We start from the raw sequence: 13,805 nt of genomic DNA, 5'->3' as shown, positions 1-13,805 counted from the left end.
ACTGGACAGGTCCCTTAACCTCTCTGAGCCCTGGTTGCAGCGTTTGGAAAAGCTGGAGAAATACCTGTCCAACCTATCCCCAACATTACTGTGAAGATTAAATGAAGTTTTGGAGGTAAAGGCACAAGGAATTGCAAAATGCTACACAAATGTATGAGATTGCCAGGCTCTTGAGATGGGGGAAGTTGACTATGATGTCAGTTGAGTCAAATTTGAAGACCTGGGGAAGGGTAAGCACATGTCCTTTAAGGAATCAGAACTGGACTTTTTAAAAAGAAAATTATTTATTTGGCCATGGTGGATCCTTGTTGCCATGCACAGGCTTTTGGGCTTTCTCTGGTTGTGGCGAGCAGGGGCTACTCTTGGTTGGAGTGTGTGGGTTTCTCACTGTGGTGGCTTCTCATTGCCGAGCACAGGCTCTGACCCCAGGGGCCTAAGTAGTTGTGACACACGGGCTTAGTTGCCCTGCATCATGTGGAATCTTCCCAGACCAGGAATTGAACCCACTGAATCCCTGGCAAATGGATTCCTGGCCCCTGGACCACCAGGGAAGTCCAGAACCGGACGTTTTTGGACCGCATAGGAAAGGAAATCCTCCTCCTGAGAGATCTGATGCAATGCACCCAAACAAAATCGGTCTTCACACAGTGAGACAGCCCTTGGCTTCAGTGAAGAACTTGCTCCTGGAACCACGACAGAGAATTAGCACTTTGGGGGCTAGAAGGAAATGAGTAGCCCCAAGAATCTCACTCTGGGTCAGGCTCACTGGAGCACTGAGTGCTGCTGCCCTAGCGCTGTCCCTGGGTGGCCGGTAAGTGACAGGCCGCCTTAGAGAGGCTGGGACTCGCCCATTCAGTCCCATTGTGCAAACAAACACTCTTCAAGAGGCCCCTGAATCGCAGAGGGAGATGGCTCGCCGCTAAACAGAGCACAGAGAAGAAAATTAGAGGCTGCGAAATTTGCTGTTTTGGGTAGAGAATTCAGTGGAGCTTTAAAAATGGAGGAGGCTGCCTGTGCCCCTAATCAGCAGACCTGTCTTCTCCGATCTGAAGTTCAGGCACCTCCTCCTCCTCCCTCTCTCTGGCTACTCTCCTCCTCCCCGGCTCTTGAAAATGGCTATTATCCGTGTAATCTCTTTCCCCAGAGTGGGGAAAGTCAAATTATATTATTATCTTTGCTTTGGAGAAGCTGCCAAGTGCCGTCATCTCTGCTTTGCAGGAATGTCTGGCGGTACCTGAGGTGCGCCCTCCTCTCACAGGTGGAGAGAAATGGTTTACACACTGGAGTCTCCATCTCTGTGGAGCCAGCCCTCCCTGGTCTCATCGCCTCTAGTCACGCTACCATGCGGGGCTCCCAGGAAGCCTGGGAGAAACAATCTGCACGTCAAAGGAGGGGCACCTCTCCTTGTGCCAGGAGACACGAGCACCATCCTGACCACCCTCAGGATCTTGGCTTATTCTGGGAAAGCAGTCTGTTGGTTCCACGGGCAGTGGGATTGTCCATCCTAAAGAGGTGGGACAGGGCTTCCCAGGCGCCGCTAGTGGTAAACGACCCACCTGCCAAAGCAGGAGATGCAACCGAGATGGAGCTTAGTAACCAGCCTGAAGCCACCGCAGAGGTGTCAAGCCCTGGGTGGTGAACTGCTGTCCTAGACTAGGTGATGCCAGCGGTGCAAGAAGGTAGGAAGGCCAGACTGAGGTTAATAGGTTTCAGAAGAAGTGACAGGAAAGAGCAGGACATGCTATCACAGGCAGTGTCCTGAGGCTCTGTTAGAACGAGAGCTTCCTGGCTTGGAGTACTGAGAGCAGAGTGCTATCTGAAGCTCCCTGAGGCCAGGTGACTTTTTCAGCAAAGGTTCTCATTTTCTGAATGCCTTGAAAAGGCAGGTTCCACAAGGCCCAGGAGGAGGAGAGAGTAAATGGAGATGAGGAAAACATTTACAGGTCACTCCCTTTCTCAAAGCGAGAGGCTCTTAGTCCTGGGCCTGTGACCGGCCAGCCTGCAGAGAGAAAATCCTGCCTGAGGTCTGCTGCAGGCACTGTCACGACTGTCTGAAGATCCAGCCCATGCAAGCCTCACAAAGACCCAGTGAGGCGGGCATTATCTCACTTTGTGGGTAAAGAAACTAAGATGTGAAGACAATCGGTGCTTCTTACCCAGGACCACCTAGCAGGTAGGTTAGGGAGTCAGAATTTGACCCCAGCCTGGATTTTAACCCCTTCTGAGTAAAAAGCACACTTCCCTTTACTAAACATGGCCTGATGGAAAAATTACCTAGGTTCTCCAAGCCTCAGTTTCCTCTCTGTAAAATGGGAGAAACAGTCGCTACTTACAGTGTTCTTGGGTTTGGATTTAACCCATATGCAGGGCCTAGCACAGGCAACTGGTAAATAGAAGGCATTCTCTTAAGAGGGACTATTATTTTTAAGCCAGAAATTGCCATGATTTTCTGCCCCCTCCCACCCTCAGCAATCTGCTCACCCTCCTAGGTACTCACCTCTAGGCAGGCAAACAGCTATGTGGCTCTTATGTCTGCTCTTCCCTCCCTCCTATACCCGACGGCAAACTCGAGGATCCCTCAAGACTCGTCTGTGGCAGTGAGGTCTGAAGGCACCAGGCCTGGGTGGGGTGGGGTTCTGAATAGGGCTCCCCGAGGTTCAACAATGCTCCTTACCAGGAACAAGGTGCCCGGGGCTTCCCTGGCCTGGAGCCATGCTGTGTCTACATGGGCAGGACCCCGTGGGCTGGGAACCCTGTACAGAAAGGGCTGTGGATGCTGCGATCAATGCCCCAAATCCCCCTTACCAAACAGATGCTCCCTGGCACTTGCTATCTGACCTCAGTTTAAAATCCAGAAAGCCCGTTGATTCCAACGGCTGTGCCTCCAGTGCCCCAGTCATCAGAATATGGGTTGTTCTTTCCACCTCGCCCCCGGCACTGAGCACCCGGAAAGGAGACGCGGGTCACAGCGGGACCCACAGGTGACAGCTCCCACTGCCGCCGCTGCCCGCCACATGCCAGTGAAGCCCAGAGCTGCTGTGATCTGAAGCCCTGCTGAATGACATTCTGTCAAGACCTCTAGTTTAATCTCAATTTCAAAAAGGCAAAATGAAGAATGGGTTCTCCCTGGAGCCAGCCTGGCCTTTGGTCTGAATTTGCCCTGAGGCCACGATCCCATTTTTCTGACTGCTTTCTGGTCTCGGCTCCTGCAAAGGGTGAGGGAGGGCCCTTGGGTGCCAGCAGAGTGCAGGAGCAGCACCTGCTTCTGTGCCCTGCCAGCCACCCCACACCCAGGTCAGCCCAGTTCCGGAGCTGGGCTCCCGTCCCTGAGTGAGGGTGGCTGTCTGCCAGCTGTGCCACTTCCTCTCAGCCCGAGCATCACTCTCCTGTCACATGTCCGTCTCCAACTTCACATTGTGCTTTTAATCTTCAGCAGCTCCATCTGCTCATTTAGATCCCTCATGTCCCCTCAAGCCACTAGTCCACCCAGACACATGCACATCTCTCTGTAGCTGAGAGATGAATTTCCACATAAAAATGGATGAGTTCCCATGCAGCGAGGATTTAGGCTGATCAAAGACACGTTAAGAGAGGGGGAATATTAGAATGAGTGACGAGGACAAAGGCTCCTAGAATGTCCAGGCTGAAAATAATTCAGGGACCATCTAATCCACTGTCAACTTTATTGGAAGTCATCTGATCTCAATTGCTAAATACAATTCACTGTTCAAAATGTGTTGCCCAGGCCACTGTCCCCCATTTTAAAAAGGAGGAAATCAAGACTCCAAAAGACCCAGTGAGCTGTCCTCCATGTGTGAGAAGCTTCTGAACCAAGGCACAGGGAAGGGCAGGGACCCACAGGGTCTTCTGGCAAGCAGGATATGCAGTGGCTGGAGTGCAGGTGCCCCGTGTCCTGATGCCAGGTTCAAAGCCCAGCTTCACCTCTTAGAATGTCATGCCTTCAATTGCCTTGTCTGCAAATGTAGGGTGGGGAAGGTATGATAGCTATTTCATGGGTTTATGGTGAGGATTAAATGAGATGACTTCTGCAAAGTTCTCAGCGTCATGCTAAGCACACAGTAAGCCTTCAGGAAATGGTTACTACCATTGCTGTTGTCATTATACTGGAATCAGTTGCTTCCACAGATGCCCCCTGCCTTGCCAGCCATGTATGCTCTTTTCCTGAGTTTTTAAATGTGAGGATCTTTATCAGAAGGGCTTCCAGATTCAATGTTATCCTGGATGTAGACTGACTCCGGGGACAGGGCTGGTGTGGACGGCTGGTAGGGAATCAAGATGGGGTGGGAAGCATGCATTGGACAGCGTCAAGGACTGAGACACGCATTCAGTAAGATAAGACTTTGCTGCACTCCACACTACATTATCAGTATTGAGGAAAATAAGAAAAAGACAGGCACTGGATTTGGTTAACTTGAGTTATAGTAATAGCCGCCTTGCTGATCTGCCTGTCTCATTCTGTCTTCTAAGCCAGCCTGCACAGTGCAGCCAGAGTAATCCTCTTAAAGATCACTTTCATTATGCCGTGCCCCTTTGCAGGCACCTTCTCGTAACTGCCTGCAGAATGAAGGACAAACTCCTTCACCATGTGTGAGAATGTGGGTGTCTGCCTGTGGATGTGTGCATGGGTGTGTGTGCTCTGAGTATATGGGTAAAGGGGGAGGAAGAAGAACATAGGGCTTTTTTTAATTTCCTGAAAATTTGCTGATAAAGCACTCACATCATTTTCTTTAAACTATTATATGATTTATATACATTCCTAGCATTAGATATGAGTAAGTGCCATGATTCATAAGTTTTAGGTACAATTTAAAAATTACTCCTTAAATATTACCAAAATTACACATGGCATTACCACATGACCCATACGGTGTGATCTCAATGAGCCTCAGAGTTGGCTTGGTTTCAGGGTCATATCCTGGTACTGTCACCAAATTAGACTTGGGTCTGCTCCCCCAGTGTGCAGTAAAGCCAGTCGAGGGACACCAGGTTGTGATGAAGAAAAGTGCAGGATTTATCACAGGGCACCAAGGAAGGATTGCCAAGAGAAATGTCAATAACCTCAATATGCAGATGACACCACCCTTATGGCAGAAAGTGAAGAGGAACTAAAGAGCCTCTTGATGAAATTGAAAGAGGAGAGTGAAAAAGTTGGCTCAAAACTCAACATTCTAAAAACGAAGGTCATGGCATTTGGCCTCATCACTTCATGGCTAATAGATGGGGAACAATGGAAACAGTGAGAGACTTTATTTTGGGGGGCTCAAAAATCACTGCAGATGGTGACTGCAGCCATGAAATCAAAAAGACTTGCTCCTTGGAAGAAAAGCTATGACCAACCTAGACAGCATATTAAAAAGCAGAGACATTACCGACAAAGGTCCATGTGGTCAAAGCTATGGTTTTTCCAGTAGTCATGCATGGATGTGAAAGTTGGACCATAAAGAAAGCTGAGTGCCGAAGAATTGATGCTTTTGAACTGTGGTGTTGGAGAAGACTCTTGAGAGTCCCTTGGACTGCAAGGAGATCAAACCAATTAATCCTAAAGGAAATCAGTCCTGAAGATGCTGAAGCTGAAACTCCAGTATTTTGGCCACCTGATGCAAAGAGCTGTCTCATTAGAAAAGACACTGATGCTGGGAAAGATTGAAGGCAAGAGGAGAAGGGGACGACAGAAGATGAGATGATTGGATGGCATCACCGACTCAATAGACATGAGCTTGAGCAAGCTCCAGGAGTTGGTGATGGACAGGGAAGCCTGACATGCTGCAGTCCATGGGGTTGCAAAGAGTTGGACACAACTGAGCAACTGAACTGAACTGAAGCAAGGAGTCCAGAAAGCTCATGCTCAAAAGACCTAAACTCCCTAATGGCTTTCAGGGAAAGGGTGAAGTTGGAGAGTTAGGAGGTATGTGACCAGCTTGTGGACATTCTTCTGATTAGTCGGTGGTGAGGTAATGGGAGTTAATATCATCAACCTTCTGGTTCCAGTCAGCCTGGGGTCTAGCTGCTGTGGTCAACACACAGTTAACTTCTCCCACCTAGTAGGAGTTTCAGTCTCTGAAAAACAACTCAAAGGATAGAACTCAGAATATGGCCTCAGCAGAGGGCTTCCCTGGTAACTCAGCTGGTAAAGAATCCACCTGCAGTGCAGGAGAGCCCAGTTTGATACCTGTATTGGAAAGTTCCCCTGGAGAAGGGATAGGCTACCCACTCCAGTATTCTTGGGCTTCCCTGGTGGCTCAGACAGTAAAGAATCCACCAAGAATGCTGGAGACCTGGGTTTGATCCCTGGGTTGGAAAGATCCCCTGGAGGAGGGCACGGCAACCCACTCCAGTCTTCTTGTCTGGAGAATCCCCATGGACAGAGGAGCCTGGCGGGTTATAGTCCATGGGGTTGCAAAGAGTTGGACATGACTGAGCAACTAAGCACAGCACATGACTTCAGAGGAGGAACTAAAGGACCTTGACCTTGTTTAGTAGCTAACTTACTGTTATTTTGTCTTGCTTGACTGTTTTCCTTTCTGCATTTTCTCACTTTTCTGATGAGTGTATTCTTTGGAACTCAGGGAAGGCCTAGGAGGCTAGAGTTTTTCTGCATACAGGAAGCCAGCAGTGGACATGGTGAGGTGGGAGCATCTTTTCCACGAAGGCCCCATAGGTTCCTGCTGGGCTACAGAACTGACCGTGACTCCCACGCCTTTGTGGTTCACTGTGGTGCTCCAGCACCTCAAAGAAGCCTGAGGAAGATTTGCTGAGTGGTAGCACCCCACCATGGCCTCTCTTGTCTTAGACCAGGCCCCCATTTGTTTTGTCTGCAAATATTCAGTTCATTCCCATCTTCTTGATTCTGCTTCTACTATTCCTCCCTGTAAAAGACCTTCTTCCCTTTCCTTAAAACCTTGACATCCTCAAAGTCTTGACACAATAAAAATGGCAGATACCTTTCATTAAATACAGGTTTCAGATCCTGCCTAACGAGGTAGGTATTATAATTATTCTCCTTTTACAAGTGAGGAAACTGTGGCGCAGAGAGGTCAAAAAACTGGCGGAAGATGTACCCCTGAAGTGATTTCTGCTGAGTTTCTGATTAACCTTTCTATCTAAATCTTTATTACCTTTCTTTTCCTGAATGTGCTCCCCTCAAGACTGCTGCTGCTGCTGCTGCTGCTGCTAAGTCGCTTCAGTCGTGTCCGACTCTGTGCGACCCCAGAGATGGCAGCCCACCAGGCTCCCCGGTCCCTGGGATTCTCCAGGCAAGAACACTGGAGTGGGTTGCCATTTCCTTCTCCAATGCATGAAAGTGAAAAGTGAAAGTGAAGTCGCTCAGTCATGTCTGACTCCTAGCGACCCCATGGACTGCAGCCTACCAGGCCCCTCTGTCCATGGGATTTTCCAAGCAAGAGTACTGGAGTGGGTTGCCATTGCCTTCTCCGCCTCAAGACTGAGGCATATCAAAGAAAAGGGGAGATTTAAACCTACACAAACCCCTGTGTCCCTGTCCTTTGAAGTAAAGGACTTTTGTTTTAGTCTCCCAGGCCTGTCGGTCACATTACCTTGTCTGGATGTCAAGCCTCTCAGTCCTCCACTCCTCAGAGGAGTTCCTGCTGCACATTTCTTCACCATAATATCCACAGACAGAATGCAAAGGTCCCACTTTGTGTTTCCTCTTGTTACTGAGTCCAAGCTCATCTCTTCACCACGTGACTAGCCAATAAATTGAGAAATGAGTTATTAGAGCAAAGAATAGCCACCTTATTTGGTAACCCAGCAGACCAAGAAGATAGTGGACTAGTATTCCAAAGAAACATCTTGCCCGGCTTTGGATGTTAGCTTCTTTTATGAAACAGAGGGGAATAGGGTAGGAGATAAAGTTTAAAAGGCAATAAACTGTCACAAATATTTCCTGGTTCCAGCCAGACTTCAGTGGGCATATATTAATTTCTTGTTGTCTGCATTCATTCTCAGGTGAGCCTGATCAGGATGTTTCCTGTGAGTTAAACAAAGGTATTTTAGCTTCATGCTCAGGCATGGGAGGCAAGGCTCCCAGAGATGGGCCATCATGTATAATTGTAGCTATTGGCAATGTCCCTTTAGTGGTTAACTTGTAGCAAAAATGATGGACTATGAAGGTTAAAGTAAAAGACACAGATTCCAATGTAGAGTCAGATAGGTTCTTCCCTGTTACGCTCTAAGCAAATGTAGGCCAAAGAGCCCTATCAAACGTCCCGCCCAACAGCCCTGTGTCTCTGGCTTCAGCCCTGCCGTCTGTTTCTCGTGGCAGGAAAATAATAGTCTCACACAGGGAAGTACTTTTATCTTCTTTAAAGGGCTTTCACGTCACTGCTCTCATCTCATGTGTATAATACCCCTGTCAGGTAGGTATTGTTATCTTCCATTTGAAGCAAAGGAAAGAGAAGCCCAGAGATTCGATGTCTCGTCCAGAATTTCCTGGGGAAACCGTGGCTGGGCCAGGACCAGAATCCGGCCTTTCCCTTGACCCTCGCTGCCCAGCACCCAGCCCTGCTGCTTCTCTCATTCATTGTTGGGCCCAAACCATGGCAACAGTGAAGCAGCAGTTCTTCTCCCCGAGGGTGAGGGGAAAATGAAACTCTAACCCCTTGAAGGTTTTATCTGAAAGCCTTGCTAATCCATCAGCAGTCTGTTAGATAACAGCTTAAATCTCCCCACCGATAAGGATTAGCTTCCACCTGATTCGCAGACACATTTAGAGGAGGCGTGAGGCGGCATCAGCACAGAGGCTGGGGCACTGTCTTGAGAAATGGAGGTTTTCAGAATTCCAGACACTGCTGTGCCCGCCCCAGACAGGGTGGGGGAAGCCCAGGGTCTGTCCTTACATGAAGCAACTCCTCAGCCAAGGTCACTTAAATAACAGCTTGATCCTGAAAAACTCCTCATTCACTCAATAAGTATCTATCAAGCACCTTCTATGAGCCAAGCACTGTGCTGTCTACCGTGCCGGGTGGGTATGGGCTAAATGGGTAATGGTTTGGGCCGAAATACTACAATGAACAATGGTTTCCATTTGCTAAGTCCCCACTATGTGCCAGGCACTGGGGTGAGTGCTGGGCACATACAGAAGACAGATACAGACAGTTTCTCCTCTCAAGGGGTGCCCAAGAGAGAGACACACCAGGAATCACATACCGCTCAGCCCAGAATGATGTTTGTAGCACAGAGATAAGGCTTCTAGCTCAGCAAGAGACAGGCAGGTGACAGGCACCTTCCTGAAAGGGATGTTAGAAGGAAGACATTTCAGAGATAGACTTGGGCTGAGGGTAGAGAGAGAAGATGGGGAAAAAACTCAGACTGCACCAAAGGCTGGGTCAGGAGAAGGTACTCAGAATGTACTCTGATTCCCTCCCTTTTCTCATCTGGGCTGACCTGACTCCATTAGTCCCCTTATGCATTCTCTGACCAGATTCTCTCTCAGGAGACCAAGTAGATGGGGGTTTTTCACTCTTGAATTTCAAGATAAAAACGAGTCATAGCTCTCTTTGGTTACCTGTTCCAACATCATTCAATATTAGCATTTGTAAGTTCCCATAAGCTCTTGTGGCTTCCCTCATAGCTCAGTCGGTAAAGAATCTGCCTGCAATGCAGGAGACCTGGGTTTGATTCCTCGGTTGGGAAGATCCCCTGGAGAAGGAAATGGCAACCCACTCCAGTATTCCTGCCTGGAGAATCCCATAAACAGAGGAGCCTGGCAGGCTACAAACCATGGGGTTGCACATGACTTAGGGACTAAACCACCACCACCAAACCAGTCTTGGTTTCTTTCTCCCTTTTTTTAAAGTTGGCTGTGCCAAATCTTAGTTGTCACGTGCAGGATCTTTCTTGTGACATGCAGGCTCTCAGTTGTGGCATGAGGGATCTAACTCTCTGACCAGGGATCAAACCCAGGCCCCCTGCATTGGGAACATGGAGTCTTAACCACTGGACCAGCAGGGAAGTCCCAAACCAGTCTTAGTTTCTGCAAAAAGCCAAACCGTGCTGTCCATGCCCACTACAAGCTACACCTGAAAGGAGACCATGCTTATCAGTCTTTTGTCCTCAATATCTCACCTTCTCTACTTCAAATTGCTGTTGATTCAGTCCTCCCAGAACCAACCATCACGCCTTTCTCTTTGAGGTCACTCCTCCAGGAGAGTGAGGATAGCTCAGAGCTGGATGAAATCCAGAGGGCTCCCTTCCCAGCCCCAAACCACCTGGTTGCCATCCCACAGGCCAGGTTTCCCACTCAGATGCAAGTTTGTGGTGCTGTGCTAAGTCGCTTCAGTCATATATGAATCTTTGCAACCCTATCTACCATCGCCCACCAAACTCCTCTGTCCATGGGATTCTCCAGGCAAGAATACTGGAGTGGGTTGCCATGCCCTCCTACAGGGTATCTTCCCAACGCAGGGAAGGAACCCTCATCTCCTGCACTGACAGGCAGATTCTTTATTACTGAGCCACAAGGGAAGCCTCAGGTGCAAGTTTACCAGCAAATATATTCATTTCCCCCTTACTAGTAGAAAGGACTTTGGATAATCTCAAGGACTGATTGCTTTCTTTCCAGCCAAAACAGCAGAGACAAGGAGACATTTCCATTGCAACTAAGTAATCCTGAAATTCCTCCAGAAACCAAATTTGACTGAGCTAATATAGACCTTTCTAAGGCACAGCTTCCAAAGATATCTTTTAGCCTCAGGCAAAGTCCTGATGAGTATAAGATTAGTCAAAGCCCTGCCTTCAGCTCACCACCCTCACATTCCTCAGAGGGACTGATGGAGGATGGGGAGAATCACTGAACTCCTACAGCTGATGGATGCCCTAGATGTCCAGAACACACGACCCCACCACCTCACCTGGATGAGCCTCACAATCTCAGGATCCGTGTCTGATTTTATCAAGGTTCTTCTGGCCATATTACAATCTTAAAAGCCTGTCCTGTGGCAATGGACAAGCCAGGTTCAAGTCCTGGGGCACCTAAGTACCAGCTGCATGACCATGGGCAAGTTACTTAGCTTCTCTAAGCCTATAAAAAGGGAAGTAATAGTATCGGTACTGCTTACTTCAAGGGATTGGATTAAATGAGATAATGCAGGTTGATCACTCTGGATGGAGTGGGCGCAAAGAGAAGACTCGGTAAATGACAGGTCTTATTATTGCTTTGGTCTCTAAAAACCTCACCATCAATTCTTTCTGATTCATCAGAAAAGCCCTTTGCTTGGAAAACCATATTTATAAGAACATGCGCAAAGTGTCATGAGTGATCATAGAAACTGACAGGAAAAGGCCAGCAGTGACGGGACTCTCTGAGAGGCCTTCCCCAGGGAAAGAGGGTCCTGGGCAGTCACAGACACTCCACTGCTGGGCACTGTAACTGCTCAGAGGTCTTTGCAACCTGGCCCTGGGGTGTGGGCAGAAGTGGAAACTATAAGGGGAGGAGGAACTCACTGGGACTAGAGAGGACCCTGAGGAAAGGTGGGAGGGACCCCGAAAGTCAACCTCTACCCCTGAGCTTCACCTTCCCATTCATATTCCTTTCTTCATTCACTCATTCACTATCAGATATGCCTTGAGCTCCCTTCTATATGCCACGTGCTGAGAACACAGTGGTGAACAAGACACCCCACGATTCCTGTTCAGGAGCTCACATTCTACTAGTCTATTTGAGGTCTGACTTTTTAAATTTTTATTTATTTTTAATTAAAGAATAATTGCTTTGCAATATTGTGTTGCTTTCTGCCATATATCAATGTGAATCAGTCACAGGCATACTTATGTCCCCTCCCTCTTGAATCTCCCTCCCACCCCATCCCAACCCTCTAGATAGTCACAGAGCCCCAGGTTTGAGCTATCTTATGTGGTTTGACTTTTAAAAGCCAACTCTTAAGAGTTGTATTTTTCACAGTCATCCAAGCCAGATGGTGAACAAACACAAACAAAAAAAAATCATTGTTTGATTTCTTTTAGCGTGCCCAGTGTAGTCTAATTTCTCGCACCTTAAACCAAAGGGCTTCCCAGGTGGCACTGGTGGTTAAGAGCCCACCTGCCAATGCAGGAGACATATGAGATGAGGGTTTGATCCAGGGTCAGGAGATCCCCTGGAGGAGGGCATGGCAACCCACTCCAGTATTCTTCTCTGGAGAATCCCATGGACAGAGGAGCCTGGTGGGCTACAGTCCATGCGGCCGCAAAGAGTCGGACACAACTGAAGGGACTTCATGTGTACTCAAGGTAAACAAACAAGAAACACAAGAGGTGTGAAATCAGTCCCATCCCAGAAGGCCTTCTCTTGTCCTTCAGAGCCAGCGAGCCTCCAGCACTTTGTTGTCCTGGCACCAGCCTGGGTTCTTGAGCTGTCTAATCAGTAGGAATTGATAAAGAGGCCAGACGGGAAGACTTTACGGGGGCCCCTGCTGCTGTACAATGGAGCAAGAACAAGAAGCAGGTTCCCTAGCTCCATCCTTTAAACAGGGTGAGGGTAGGGGTGGCTCAGGTGGTCTGCCCACCGCCTTGGTGGTGCCCTGTGCAGGGATCATGAGCAGTACCCTGCTTTCACTCCTGGCACCTCGCAGTTGGGTTTGGGCCTTTTTGTATCTTGTTGTCATAATTTTCCCCAGCTGCACATAGGTATTATTTTTAATCTCTTACAGTCGTCCAGGGTCCCAGGTCCCAACCTATCTCCATACAACTTGAGACAGTGGTCTTTTAGTGCTTGGTTTACTCTCTAGGTCCCCTCTTCCTGGCTCCTGCCCACCCTGGAAGGGCCCAGAGGAAAGAGGAGGCTGGCTTATGCCCAGACAACAATCCAGCCCTAACCACTGTCAAGACTGATGTCTCAGGGGTATTTTCCCTCTTAAATCCCCACTAAAGGGATTCTCAGTTTCTTTCTTCACATCTCCCTGCCTGACTTGTTAGTAAATTAAAAGGTGTCCATGCTAAGTTGCTTCAATTGTGTCTGACTCTTTGCAACCTATGGACTGTACCAACCAGGCTCCTCTGTCCATGGGATTCTCCAGGCAAAAATACAGGAATGGGTTGCCATGCACTTCTCCAGGGGATCTTCTTGACCCAGGGATTGAACCCACATCTTGTATGTCTCCTGCATTGGCAGGCAGGTTCTTTACCACCAGCGCCACCTGGGAAGCCTAAATTAAAAGGAATCATATTTAAATTCAAATCCCCTTTGTAACTGCTAGACAAGATGTTGATTATGACCTCTTGGATCCAGTGTGGAGCTCTAAGCCTAAGGAGGTCCAGTGTAGGACCAAAGTTCTCTAAAGTCCTAGCCATGACAAGTGCTCCTTCGAAGCTTCTTGAGGCAGGATTCTTGGGACATTTGTTTCATATTTTGACACGGCCTCAACCAAGATTGGCAGTAAAGAATCTACCTGCAATGCAATAGACCCAGGTTCAATTCCTGGGTTGGGAAGATCCCCTGGAGGAAAGGTTGGCAACCCACTCCAGTATTCTCACCTGGAAAATCCCATGGACAGCGAAGCCTGACTGGCTACAGTCCATGGAGTCACAAAGAGTTGGATACAATCAATCAACTGAGCAGACATACAACAAGGATCAGAGAACCTGTAATCTTATTATGACAATGAGAACTATCTATCCTGAAACACAGGGTTTCCATTTCTGCCTTCTCGACACCTGGGAGTTTTGTTTGTTTGTTTTATCAAAAACCCTTCCAAGGGGAACCTGGGTCCATATCAGGGTAAAGAATGGATATCCTGCCAAACCCAGAAATACTTGTACTCTACCCTTGGTTT

This window comes from Bos mutus, chromosome 15, assembly GCF_027580195.1.
Source record: "Bos mutus isolate GX-2022 chromosome 15, NWIPB_WYAK_1.1, whole genome shotgun sequence".
Taxonomy (NCBI): Eukaryota; Metazoa; Chordata; class Mammalia; order Artiodactyla; family Bovidae; genus Bos; species Bos mutus.
Note: the sequence above shows the minus strand (reverse complement) of the source record.